At 46.8% G+C, this 14,177-nt stretch overlaps 1 pseudogene; it reads right to left on the bottom strand.

Annotated features, from left to right (window-relative positions):
• Window positions 1-270: 270 nt before the first annotated feature.
• On the bottom strand, window positions 271-1,345 carry LOC144582387 (mitochondrial coiled-coil domain protein 1-like; annotated as a pseudogene).
• Between the last annotated feature and the right edge of the window lie 12,832 nt (window positions 1,346-14,177).

The following is a 14,177-nucleotide window of genomic DNA, read 5'->3' on the forward strand; positions in this document are numbered from 1 at the left end:
GGAAAATCTACTCCCCTCACCAACAACCCCACCCTCTGGCTTTCTTCTGCACCAGCACCACTCCTGAACCCCCATTCCTGATTGTCAGAATTTTTAACATAACTAAAAATGAAACACAAGTGCATCTGCATTATATGTGAGTGCTTTCTTGTTTTGCTGTATTCGGGTGAGGTTATTTTAGCGCATGGTCCAGCATAAATTCCTGTGAGGCCTGGGTGCCCTGCTGTGAAGTCAGAGGGGGATGGGACTAAGACTGCAGGCTTGGCTCCCTCACTGCCTGCCAATTGCTGGCCCTTTGTGGGGGTCTCTTCCTTTTTCTCTGGCCTGAGAGAGGCTGGGGTGTTTCTGATCCTGGGGCACCTGGGGGGATGGACAGTATTTCCAGGCATGGAGGGTGCCTAGGCACTGGTGGGAAGCTTGGGTGTCTCCTCCCAGGCTCTCTCAGTGCCTCCTCATTTGTTCCTTCAGCTTCTAAATGTTGAGCCAGGGCCTGGGGCCCCCACTCCCTCCTGCCCTTCCAGCAGGGCCTGGTCCAGCTCCAGCTGCTGCTCCAGCAACTCCTCACTTGGGCCAGCTCAGCTGTATGGTGGGTTCAGGGGCCCTGGTGAGGAAACTTAGGGAGGGAGCATCAGCCGGGGCAGGGTGTTGAGGCCCTGGGAACCTGTGCTGCAGGGTCTGGGTGTAAGGGAGGAATTGGACCTCCCTGTCTCTTTTTCTAGCCCATTAGCTTAAGCCCAAGGAGCTCCCTGTGTTGGGTATAGGCCTTTGGAGGGACTGATAGAGATCCCTGGCCCAGGGGCTTTATCTAGATGCCTTGAACATGATAGGGGGTCCCTGGAAAAAGGATCAGCTGTCCCTCACCAGTAAGAAATAATTAAGTGTTAGATGGGGAGAACTCCTGTTCAAGGACTTTGTGGACTGTGCTGCTGTGGAGACAAAGCCCTGATGTCTGAGTGGGTGGAGGCCGGAGCTGGAGCTGACAGCTGGAGATAGACAAGGAGCTTCAGGGGTGGGGGTGATGCGGGGTGGGATTTGGAGGAATTTTCCTTACTCTGGTACAGATCCCCTTTACCTCCTGCACCCCCATGTTTGGTGCCACCTACCTTTGGGGGTGACCTCAGCTTCTCACTGCCCCTGGAGCTGTTCTGCTCTTCTCTGCTTGCCTTAGGGATTTTGGAGTAACAGCATCAGGAGCCCTGGGGTGCCAGGGAGCAGAAGGTCAGGAGGAGGCAAAGGAAACAGCACTGAGAGAGCCAAGGCAGAGGCAGGACCATGGTGGGTGAGGCAGGGGCTGTCTGAGCTGCCCAGCAGCCACCAAGAGCTCCAGGCCTTGGCCTTACCTAAGTGCTAGACTTGTCACAGCCACTGCCCCCATCCTGTTCTGCTGCCAGTAATGTCCCTCCCAGCCTGGACCCAGACAGAAGCCAGAACAACTCCTGCTCCTGATCTGAAAAACGTTCCCACCATTTTAGGTACAGCTTGCTTTAGAGCACTGGGCCCGGCCTTCCGCAGGTCTTCTGTCTGTTTCTCTTGGCATTGTGTCTCTTCTCACTTATTCCCCTGAATGCTGCAAGGAAGGAATTACACCACTGGGTTGCAGATGAGAAAACTGACTTAGGTGGTTTCATTCAGCACTCACTGGGCAAGTGTGTATCAGGGCCAGCTGTGGGTCAGATGTGCTCAGGACTCCACAGCTGGTTGGTGGAAGAGCTTGGAAGTTTCATGTCCAGGTCCAGGTCTAGGTCCAGGTCCAGGTCCACCTGGATGGAAAGGTCCTCCTGATCTTGCCTAAGTACTGATTTCCCCTTTGCAGGTGTATCTTTTTTATTTTTATTTTTGAGACAGAGTTTTACTCTCTCGCCCAGGCTGGAGTGCAATGGTGCAGTCTTGGTTCACTGCAACCTCTGCCTCTTGGGTTCAAGCCATTCTCCTGCCTCAGCCTCCTGAGTAGCTGGGATTACAGGCATGCACCACCATGCTCAGATAATTTTTGTAATTTTAGTAGGGATGGTTTCATCATGTTGGTCAGGTTGGTCTCAAACTCCTGACCTCAAGTGATCCACCTGCCTTGGCCTCATAAAGTGCTGGAATTACAGGCATGAGCCACTGCACCTGGCAATGCAGGTGTATCTTTTATTGTACTTCCCTTTATTACTCTTTGCAGACACTGTGTTCTTTTTTCTTTCTTTCTTTTTTTTTTTTTTTAACAGACTGAATGTTTGTGGCAACCCTGTGTCATATAGGTCTGTTGGGACCATTTTTCTGATAGCATGTGCTCACTGCATGTCTCTGTATCACACTTTGGTAATTCTTGAAATATTTCCAGTTTTATCATTATTATACCTGTTATGGTGACCCACAGTCAGTGATCTTTGAAGTTACTCTTGTAATGGTTTTTGGGCACCATGAACCACACCCTTATTAAATGGTGAAATTAATGATAAATGTCGTGTGTGTTGTGACTTTCTCTACCACCTGGCTTTTTTTTATAATTGCGTTTTAGGTTTTAGGGTACATGTGAAGAACATGCAAGATTGTTGAATAGGTGCACATGGCAGTGTGATTCGTTGCCTTCCTTCCCATCACCTATATCTGGCATTTCTCCCCATGCTATCTCTCCTAAACTCCCTACACCCCGCTGTCCCTCCCCTATTTCCCCCCAACAGGCCCCAGTGTGTGATACTCCCCTCCCTATGTCCATGTGTTCTCATCGTTCAACACCTACCTATGAGTGAGACCATGCGGTGTTTGATTTTCTGTTCTTATGTCAGTTTACTGAGAATGACGGTTTCCAGTTTCATCCATGTCCCTACAAAGGACACGAACTCATCATTTTTGATGGCTGCATAATATTCCATGGTGTATATGTGCCACATTTTTCCTGTCTAGTCTATCATCAATGGGCATTTGGGTTGGTTCCAGGTCTTTGCTATTGTAAACAGTGCTGCAATGAACATTCGTGTGCATGTGTCCTTGTAGTAGAATGATTTGTAATCCTTTGTATATATACCCAGTAATGGGATTGCTGGGTCAAATGGAATTTCTATTTCTAGGTCCTTGAGGAATCGCCACACTGTCTTCCACATGGTTGAACTAGTTTACATTCCACCAACAGTGTAAAAGTGTTCCTATTTCTCCACATCCTCTCCAGCATCTGCTGTCTCTAGATTTTTTAATGATCACCATTCTAACTGGAGTGAGATGGTATCCCAATGTAGTTTTGATTTGCATTTCTCTAATGACCAGTGATGATGAGCATCTTTTCATATGTTTGTTGGCCTCATGTATATCTTCTTTTGTAAAGTGTCTGTTCATATCCTTTGCCCATTTTTGAATGGACTTGTTTGCTTTTTTCTTGTAAATCTGTTTGAATTATTTGTAGATTCTGGATATCAGCCCTCTGTCAGATGGGTAGACTGCAAAAATTTTTTCCCATTCTATTGGATGCTGATTCACTCTAGTGACTGTTTCTTTTGCTGTGCAGAAGCTGTAGGAATGATCCAAGATAGCCGATCACTAACATCCCGGGATTGCAGCTCTCAGGGAAGGCGCGGAGAACTAGAGGACGCCACACTTTCAGACAAATTCTGGTCGCTCATGGAGCAGAAGATCCCCCAGTGGAGGAAACACATGGGTGGCCAGCGCGACTCTCATGGCTGGCGCAGCAGTTCCACTGGCACCTCGGCGTGGCAGCTCTCGGAGCAAAGTAAACAGGTTCGGAGGACCCGCACGGGCCCCCAGCACAACACCAGAGCCCGGTACAGCGGCTGTGACGGCACCTCGGCGCGGCAGCCGGTGCAGAGTAAACGGGACCAGCTCCCCTTCTGACCGAGGTTTGGAGCCCAGGGAAGGCAGAGTCGCCTACTACGAACACAAGAAGGAGGCCAGACAGGAGAATCCTGGGCAGAAAAGCACCATCAGTTTTAATGCCGCTGCTCTGGCCCTGGGAACTAACAACCTGGACGTCCACTCAAGAGACCTAATCTGAAAGTTGGTAATTTCAAAGACGACAGGAGGATAAATTTACAATGACGGGAAGAAACCAGCGTAAAAAAGCTGAGAATACTCAAAGTCAGAATGCCTCTCCCTCTAAAGATGATCACAGTTCCACATCAACAATGGAACAAGGCTTGATAGAGAATGAGCGCATCCTGATGACAGAATCACTCTTCAAGGAATGGATAATAACAAACTTCGGTGAGTTAAAAGAACATGTTGTAGCCCAACGTAAAGAAACTAGGAACTTTGAAAAAAGGTTTGATGAAATCCTATTGAGAATAGACAACTTAGACAGGAGTATGAGTGAATTAATGGAACTGAAGAATACAATACAGGAACTCCGAGAAGTATGCACAGGTTTAAACACTCGAATTGTTCAAGCAGAAGAAGGGATATCAGAGGTCAAAGTCCAACTTAATGAAATAAAACGTGAAGAAAAGATTAGAGAAAAAAGGATAAAAAGGAATGAGCAAAGTCTCCAAGAAATGTGGGACTATGTGAAAGACCAAATTTACGTTTGATAGGTGTACCTGAATGCAATGGAGAGAATGAATCCAAGCTGGAAAATACCCTTCAGGATATTATTCAGGAAAATTTTCCTAAACTAGCAAAGCAGGTCAACATTCAACCCCAGGTAATACAGAGAACACCACAAAGATATTCCTCAAGAAGACCAACCCCAAGGCACATAATTGTTAGATTCACCAGGGTTGAAATGAAGGAGAAAATACTAAGGGCAGCCAGAGAGAAAGGTCAGGTTACCCACAAAGGCAAGCCTATCAGACTTACAGCAGATCTCTCAGCAGAAACTCTTCAAGCCAGAAGAGAGTGGGGGCCAATATTCAACATCCTCAAAGAACAGAACCTTCAGCCCAGAATTTCATATCCAGCCAAACTAAGCTTCACAACTGAAGGAAAAATAAAATCTTTTATGAACAAGCAAGAACTCAGAGATTTTATTACCACCAGGCCTGCTTTACAAGAGCTTCTGAAAGAAGCATTACACACAGAAAGAAACAACCAGTATTAGCCTTTCTAAAAATACACCAAAAAGTAAAGAGCACCAACATAAAGAAGAATTTACACCAACGAATGGATAAAACAGCCAGTCAACGTCAAATGGCAGTAACCCTAAATTTAAATTGACTGAATCCCCCAATCAAAAGACACAGCCAAAACCCAACAGCATGTATGTCCAGACCTGTTTCACATGCAAGGATACACAAAGACTCAAAACAAAGGGATGGAGAAAGATTTACCAACCAAATGGAGAGTAAAAATAAATAATAAATAAATAAAAAGCAGGAGTTGCAATTCTCGTATCGGATAAAATAGATTTTAAAGCAACAAAGATATAGTGGTAAAAGGATCAATGCAACAAGAAGAGCTAACGATCCTAACACCCAGATAGGAGACTTAGATTCAATGAGACAGAAAATTAATAAGGATATCAAGGACTCGAACTCAGATCCAGAACAAGTAAACTTAATAAATATTTATAGAGCTCTCCACTTCAAATACACAAAATATACATTCTTGTCAATACCACATCACACCTACCCATAAGTTTAAATGAAACACTGGCCATTATTAATACCCAATTTTTTTCAAAATAAAGCAATATTTCCATTTACTCTCCCTCTTTCTCTTCCTCTTTCTTCCTCTCCTTTACTTATTTTTTTTTCTTTCCTTCTCTCAAAAAAAAAGAAATCAACTTGTAAACCTCTAGATCCAGGTCGGCAATGTCTCTCTCATTGCTTGATTTCCTTCCTTCCCTTCCCTCCCTCCCTCCCTCCCCCACCATTTCCTCCCTTCCTTCCTTCCTTCATCCCTTCCTTCCTCCCTACCGTCCTTCTTCCCTTCCTTCCTGCCTTCCTCCCCCCCGCCAAAAAAAAGAAGCTGTAGAGTTTGATTAGGTCCCATTTGTCTATTTTGGCTTTTGTTGCCAATGCTTTTGGTGTTTTGGTCATGAAATCCTTGCCTACACCTATGTCCTGAATGGTTTTGATTAGATTTTCTTCTAGGGTTTTTATGGTGGTAGGTCTTATGTTTAAGTCTTTAATTCATCTGGAGTTAATTTTAGTGTAAGGTGTCAGGAAGGGGTTCAGTTTCTGTTTTCTGCACATGGCTAGCCAGTTTTCCCAACACCATTTATTAAACAGGGAATCCTTTTCCCGTTGCTTGTTTTTGTCAGGTTTGTCAAAGATCGGATGGTTGTAGATGTGTTGTGTTACCTCCGAGGCCTCTGTTCTGTTCCATTGGTCTATATATCTGTTTTGGTTCCAGTACCATGCTGTTTTGATTACTGTAGGCTTGTAGTATAGTTTGAAATCTGGTAGTGTGATGCTTCCAGCTTTGTTCTTTTTGCTTTTAATTGACTTGGCTATGAGGGCTCTCTTTTGGTCAACTGGCTGTTTTCTCAGCTCTCTCCCTCTCCTGGCACCCTCTATTCCCAGAGACTCAACAGTATTGAAGGTAGGCAGATTAGTAACCCTACAATGCCCTCTAAGTGTCCATAATCGATCCATGCCACAGACTTCATTGTCTTATTTTAATAAATTGCCAGCAGTTTTTCAGCAACTACTCTCTTGACCAGTCAGCAGTCACCAACACTGAGACAAGAGCCTGTACCTACAAAAAGATTAGGATTAGCTGAAGCCTCAGATGATTGTTAGCATTTTTTAGAAATAAAGTAATTTTACATTAAGGTATGTATATAGCTCTTTTAATACATAATGCTATTGTCCGCTTAATAGACTTCAGTAGCATACAAATAAGACTTTTGTTTGCACTCAAAAAACAAAAACAAATGTGTGACTTGCTTTGTTGTCCTGGTCTGGAAACAAATCTGCAAAATCTCCAAGATACTCCCGTAATTTCCCTTTCCCTCTTCTTGCTGGCTAAGAATGGCCTTGTTTCTTGCCCTGTCTAGACCTGCATGCTGTAGGTGTTTCTCTTCTTTAGTAGGTTTGGGCTCTTTGTATCCCTTGTAACCTTGGCTCCTGGCATATGACACTGGTACAGGCCTCAAGCACTATTGGACTAGTGAGCCTCCCTTGACACCTCCTCAATTAGAACCGAAGCTCAGTGCACACATGGAGCATGTGTAAGCCTGTATGGAGATGGAGATGTTGGCTTCTTATAGGGTGTTCTGAAGGGATCCTGTTGTGAGTGGAGGGCACAGCTACAGGCCCCTGGGCAGAGAAGGGAGTAGATGATATCAGTTTTGATCATCTGGACACAGGAAGGTCCTCAGACAAAAATTCATGCCTTAAAAGGGAAAACTGCCTGAGAGTGAACAGCTGCTTGCCAGCTTGCTATCTGGGACATTGCTTTGTACTGGGAGGGAGGATGGCCTCTGCCATGGTGTAGGGGTCCAGGACCCAGGCAGGGAGCCCTTCCTAGTGGTTGGCGCTCCTCACAGTTGAGAGCTGAAGCACCTCTAGATGAGGACAAAGACCTCATGTTCCTCATTGGCTGACTTGTTCCCACTCAGTGGAAAAAGAACCCAGAAACTTTGTGAAATTTTACAGGAGAGGGACTTTCCATTTTGACTCTTAGTGCCAGGGTTATGCATGACTGATACTTGCACTGCAAGGTAGACACAGCTTAAAGTCTTAATTATTAGAATATAAGAGGCCCAAATGACTGTTATAGATATGTGAAACTATATACATAAGGTTAAACAACATGCAACCAATTTACATTGAAGATAAAATAATCACATTTGTAAATTTAAAACAACATTGGCAGCCATCTAGGAAAAACAAAACAAATGAGACTTTTGCAAGACAATCTAAATGATACACTAATAACAATCCTTTATGAAAGTGACATTTCAACCATCTGTGCACGTTTAATAGTGTATCGGGGTCTGCTCCTCAGGTAACCCTAATTAACACAAGTAGTATGAAGGATGATCCATGAAAACAGGCAAAACTAGAAATTTGAAATAAGCTCACCCACCGCCAGGCAGGCCAAGAGGATGCCACGTGGGTTGGCGGGAAACACAGAAATTCTGTGGCACGAGGTGCAGCTGAGCTGCTGTGGGTCTCCCCAGTGCTGAGCTGAGAAGATGCCCTAGTTAGGGGAAGCTATGGGAAGTGCGGTGATAGAATCCCCTGCACAATAATGATGGGGCTGGGAGGAAACCTACAAAGTCAGTGGAGTCGGCTGGTCACTGCTCAGCTGTGCTGATGCCCTATAAAAGGATCATGAGAACCTGTGGATTGTTAACAGCCATCATGGGCTACATGTGACAGCCTCTGCAGTGTCTCATGGAGAGGTCTTTATTTCCTGTAGTGAAAGGAAAGATAGCATGGAGTTATGGTTGAAAACGTCATTTCGAGGGCCACAGTGCTCCAGAGATGTTTGACAGTCAGCAAAGGCAGGCCTGTTACAGCAAGTCAGGTCCCTGGTGGGGAAACTTGAGATTCTGTAAACTGGAACAGGGTTATCCGATGGGTGCCCTCCAGGATCCTCTGGGCATGCAGAGGAGTCTAGCCTTTCTTTAGTAATGGTTCCCATTTCCTATGCCAGAAGATGCTGCAGAAGTCTCACCCCTAGTATGCAGCAAGAATCCCACTCAGGAGGTTTGCAGGAACTCCCGACACTTCCCTGTGGGAACCTGAGGAACACTTCTGGGATTGGAATTTGAGGGCATTTGATTAAGGAACCATAAATTCAGGCTGGATGAATAAAAATCCTTTTGATTGGAGGCACCTTCATAGGATGTGGGTTTATCAAACACCTCAGGACTTTGATAAGTGGGGTAAACCCATGGCTGGGGTGAATCCATAGAGACTAGAAAAAATAATGCCCAACTTTCAACATGGTAGATATGTCTCAGTTGCCCTGGAACATGTAGAGGATGGAATAATGAGGCTGGGGAAAGAGCGTGGTGAAGGTGCACCAGGACCATGCTCCACAAGAGGGCCCAGAGGGCACACCTTTTGCCAGAGCCTCAGGAACGTGCTGGTGAGAGGGACCTGCATCACTAAGTGTCAGGGTGCTGTCTTCTGCAGGCTGGGGGTGATGGTAGTAAAGATGGTCCCAGGGTTACATTTCTTTATATCCCTGGGAGAGTGTGGCCCTGAAGAGACAAAGACCAAGTAGTGGCAGTGACCTGCAAAAGCCAGAGGGCACTGTTACTATGGCAACCTCAGAGGAGCAACCGAGAGGACTCAAGCTGCAGGGAACGTGTGGAAGGTTAATAGAGGGTGGCGTTCCAGGGTTAGGACAGGCAGCCAACAAGGGCACTGCTTGGTATCTATGATAGGAAAGCAAGAATTAGGGATCAGGAGGGTGAAGGTGTTTGACGCAATACAAATTTCTGATCCCATCCTCAGTGTCTAGACCTCAGCCACGATTCAGATTCAGATCTCAGTGACAGAGGAGGAGTCCGTATCCCAGGAGGAACTCCCTGCAACCCTGTGGAGGTATATGCTGGGACAATTCCCTCAGGCCTTTGGCAAAGAAACCTATAGCCGTTTACTCAGGAGACTGTACACCAGGGAAGGGAAACAGACAGAAATGGGGAAATTACTGACACTGTGAGCTGACAGTGATGTCCAGATGCCCACAGCACTATCATGCCCCCAGCACAGTGGGGCTTACAGACATCAGGGAGTAAACCTGGACACATTATGGCTCACATGGAACCACGGGATCTATAGACTGAGCCCAGGTTATCTCCCATTTCCCTGAGTGCATAACTGAAACGGACGCCCTGCTAAGTGGAGTCACCCCCACACTGAGTCCCTAGTCTGTGGCATAAGGGCTCTCATTGTGCTGAAGGTCAAAGGGAAACCTCTGTCACTACCCCCATCCTGGCCAAATCAAAAATCATAGTGTGTTCCAGCGTGGGTCTTCTTGTAGAAGACAATGAAAGTATTGTGGGGGTCACACCACAATTAGAGACCTAACGGATGTGGGGTGGTCCTGGGGCTGTCTGTTGTCTACGTAATCCACCCACCTGTCCCTGAGGAAGCCTGATGAGTCCTAAAGAATGAATGAGATTACTCCAGCTATGACCAAATAGGAGTTATAATTGCAGCTTTTATGTTGTCTGATATCACTGGTAGAGTGGACTAATAAAGCCTTGGACACACAGCGTGCAGCTGTGGATTTGGTGAGTGCATTGTTTCCTCTCCAATTAGAAAGTGGATATGGAGTGATTCACATTCGTGTGGGATCCACAACACATGTATTTATAGTCTGCCTCATGGCTATTGTAACTCCCCTCCCCTCTATAGTATAGTCTTCACTGTACTAGACATACTGGATGTCCTATAGGATATTGAATCACCTCATTTCATTGACAACTGCATGTTGACTGGGGTGGATGAGCAGCAGTCAGAAAGTGCACTGGAGTCCTTGGCAAAACACATGCCTCCAGAAGGTGAAGATAAACCTTACAGAGCTTCAGGAGTGGCCACTGAACAAGTGCCCCACTTATTTTATTTAGACAACAAGTGCGAAGTGTTTAAGGGAATTCAGGTGTGTCCCCTCCAAGGTAAAATACAAACTGTTTTATCTTGCCTCCCCACCAGAAGGAAGGAAGCACACTGCCTGAAGAGCTTCTTTGAGTTCTGACACCACATTCCACATCTAGGTATGTTGCTTTGGCCCACACTCTAAGTGACATAGGAGGAGGCCAACTTCAAGTGGGGCCTGCATAGGAAAGGACCCTGCAACAGATCCAGGCCATGGTGCAAGCAGCCACCTTCCCTCAGACTTCCTTGTGCTGGTGGTGCCAGAGGTGGGGAAAAATGGAGGAAGGAGTTGAACCAAGCACCAGTGGGAGAGTCACAGTGGAGGGCCTGGGATTCTAGAGTAAGATCACATCATCCACAGCAGAGACATAGCCCCCTGTTAGAAGCAATTTTTAATGTTACTGGTCCTGATTTCATAGACTGCTTGACCACAGAACCCCAAGGAACTATGTGGTTCCAAGTGCCTGTGTGACCCACAAAATCACAGATTGCACAGGCCCAGTAGCATCCATCGTGAGGTGAACATGATCCCTCTGGGTTGAGATTTAACCCATGTTGACACCTTCAGAAAACACCCAAGTCTGAAGTGGCACTGAACAACCAAACAGACAGTGGAAGTCAGCCGACCCTCACCGTGGGTCAGCCCAAGCCTGGTAGGATGGACTCATGAATGGAGCAAGCACAGTGGCAGGCATGAGGCTACGTATGGGACCAGAAGCACTGACTTCCCCCTACCAAGGCAGACCCAGCTGCTGCCATTTCTGAATGTCCAACTCATCAGCATTTGAGGCCCATGATAGGCCCATATTTCTTAAGGTGACTAGCCACTAAGTAACAAGATGACTACATTTAGACACTTCCATCTTGGAAGGGCCAGAGGTTCACCTTCACAGGGTTAGGCCCCTGTTCCATGGGGGAGTTTTCCTGTCCTGCTCTCAGACTCTCAGTCAGCACCACTCTCCGGGTGCTGTTACATTCCTGATTTGCAGTAGGCAGTGCTCCCAGCTCATTATCTGCCGGAAAGACCCACTTGGCAGGGAAAGTGTCAGTGGTTTCCATGGCTGTGGGTTCCACTAATCCTATTACCATCTGCACCACCCAGGGGCTGCCAGCCATAAGGAATGCTGGACAGGTCTATTACAGGCACAAGTCAATGCCAGCCTGGAGGAAGCACTCTGAGGGGCAGGTGCCATCTTTCAGGACTTGGTGCATTGTTTGAATCAGAGACGTCTCTACAGTGCTGTGTTCTCAATAGAAAGAACATGTGGGTCCAGAAACCAAAAGGTGGAAGCATGTATGGCTCCATGTCCAATCTCTTAGATCCACCCACTGGGGTATTTTGCATGTTTTATCTCCCAACACTGGGCTGTTCAGGGTGGGAGGTCCTGGTTTCCACAAGAGGGTATCCTTAAAAGGAGACAAGAGGCAGCCAACTGAACTGCACATTATGGTTGTCACCAGAGGTTAGACAGTGTGTGCCCAGACACCAGCTGGTGAGAAGAGGAGTCTCCTCCTCTCTAGGCCCAGGTAATAGACCTTCATCTCCAGGAGAAGGCATGGCTAATTTCACATAGTGAGGGCAGAAGTGTGTGTAAAAACCAGAGATCACCTGGGGGCCTTCTGGCTCCCTTGCCCCATTGTAAATGGGAGCAGAATCATCCAGCAATTCAGCCAGAGACAATTTGATTTCCAAGGACCCAGACCTGTCAGGGCAGAAGGTTTGAGTCACACTCCTGGGTAATCTCTGCAGGCCCCACTCCTGTGCTGTGACATCCTCTGTAGCATTGCTGCTGTGGCCCTGCTTCCCATGGGCTGCTCCCAACCAGTGATGGGTCACACCAGTGACACTAAGGTAGGACATTCCTGGTGTGGGCCAGGATGGCCAGGGACAGACCTGTGCTACTTCTAGTTAAATGATTACAAGCTTGCTTTGCTTGTTATACCTGAGATTTGTGCTGTGTATCAAATATTGAATTAAGAAAACTCCAAACGATGGTGTAGAACAATAAAAATAGTTTAAGGTTTGTAAAAAGAGACATCAAGTGGTAACAGGGAGGAAGGAGACCCAGGCATCTAGGATCACCTCCCCCTTGACTTCCACACTGCATTTCAGTAGAAGAAAAGGCTGGCTGACTGGTACCTCCTGAATCACATTCCTGTAATTGCAGGCATGGTGTTGGGGGAATCTCTCCAGAAGACACTGTTTTTACTTAAACAAGATCAAATGCCCACCCCACTCCTCCATCCGCGGCTACCAGAAACCTTTCACATGTAATTCCTAAAGCTGTAAACCCAAGACCGTTTCCAATTTTAGTATATGTGCTGCCGAAGCGAGCACCCAAGACGCTTTTGTATGTGACTTCTTTTTTTTTTTTTTGAGATGGAGTTTCGCTCTTGTTACCCAGGCTGGAGTGCAATGGCGCGATCTCGGCTCACCGCAATCTCCGCCTCCTGGGTTCAGGCAATTCTCCTGCCTCGGCCTCCCAAAGTGCTGGGATTACAGGCTTGAGCCACGGCGCCCGGCCCGTATGTGACTTCTAAAGCTGTAAACCTAAGATCTTTTTACGTGTAATATCTAGAGTGTAAGCCTATATAAAGGCAGAGCTTCTCTTTGTTGCGGGAGCTAAGTCATTTAGACAAATCATCGCCCGGCTCCCAGCCACAGTATTAATAATAAACTTCTTCCTTCCCTGTTCAGTGTTCCAGAGGTCTGTTTCTCGCGGCTGCTCCTGCTACAACAGGAGGCCGATAGTAAAGACCATCTGAGAGCTCTCTAAAGTCTCAGAATACAGCGGTGTGGTTGCAAGGCAGCAAAGACTACTTCGGTCCCCGGATCTCTTCCCAACATAGGGTCTGTATGGGGGTCTCATAAAGAGGGCTTGTGCAGACTGAGCGCAGTGGCTCAAGCCTATAATCCCAGCACTTTGGGAGGCCGAGGTGGGTGGATCACGAGGTCAAGAGATCGAGACCATCCTGGTCAATGAGGTGAAACCCCATCTCTACTAAAAATACAAAAATTAGCTGGGCATGGTGGTGCGCACCTGTAGTCCCAGCTACTTGGGAGGTTGAGGCAGGAGAATTGCTGGAACCCAAGAGGCGGAGGTTGCGGTGAGCCGAGATTGTGCTATTGCACCCCAGTCTGCGTAACAACAGCAAAACTCAGTCTCAAAAAAAAAGAGGGCTTGTGCAAGAACTCTGGGAAAGAATGCAACCTCTGCTCACCAGACTGGTGAGGGTCTTTGCAGATAGGAGCTTGAGAAGCCAGAAAGCATTGCAGGACAGAGATAACCAGAACATCACAGGCTCTGCCTATGTTCTCAGAATATGGAGTAATTCTGATTGCTCTTTGTCCACCCTGCTCAGGAGGTAAAAGCCCTTAAATACATTGAACATGGTCAGATCTTATGGAGCCTTATCTGCTGTGCCTCTTCACAGATCCACCTTGATAAACAATAGGTGATAAAACTCTGTCCTAAGTTAGCATTTCTTAGAACCACTTTTGCTGTTGAATGCTGCAGATCCAAGCTCTCCCCTCCCCCAACAACCTTTTCACCTCCCCTCCCCAGAGCCCACAAGATTAACAAGATAATGCACCCAATAAAAGCATGTGGAGCCCAGAGCTCAGCACCAATGTGGTCACCCCCGCGCTAAAGTGCATTGGCTCCTTGGACCCATCCTGTAGAA

The sequence above is a fragment of the Callithrix jacchus genome, chromosome 4 (assembly GCF_049354715.1).
Source record: "Callithrix jacchus isolate 240 chromosome 4, calJac240_pri, whole genome shotgun sequence".
Lineage (NCBI taxonomy): Eukaryota > Metazoa > Chordata > Mammalia > Primates > Cebidae > Callithrix > Callithrix jacchus.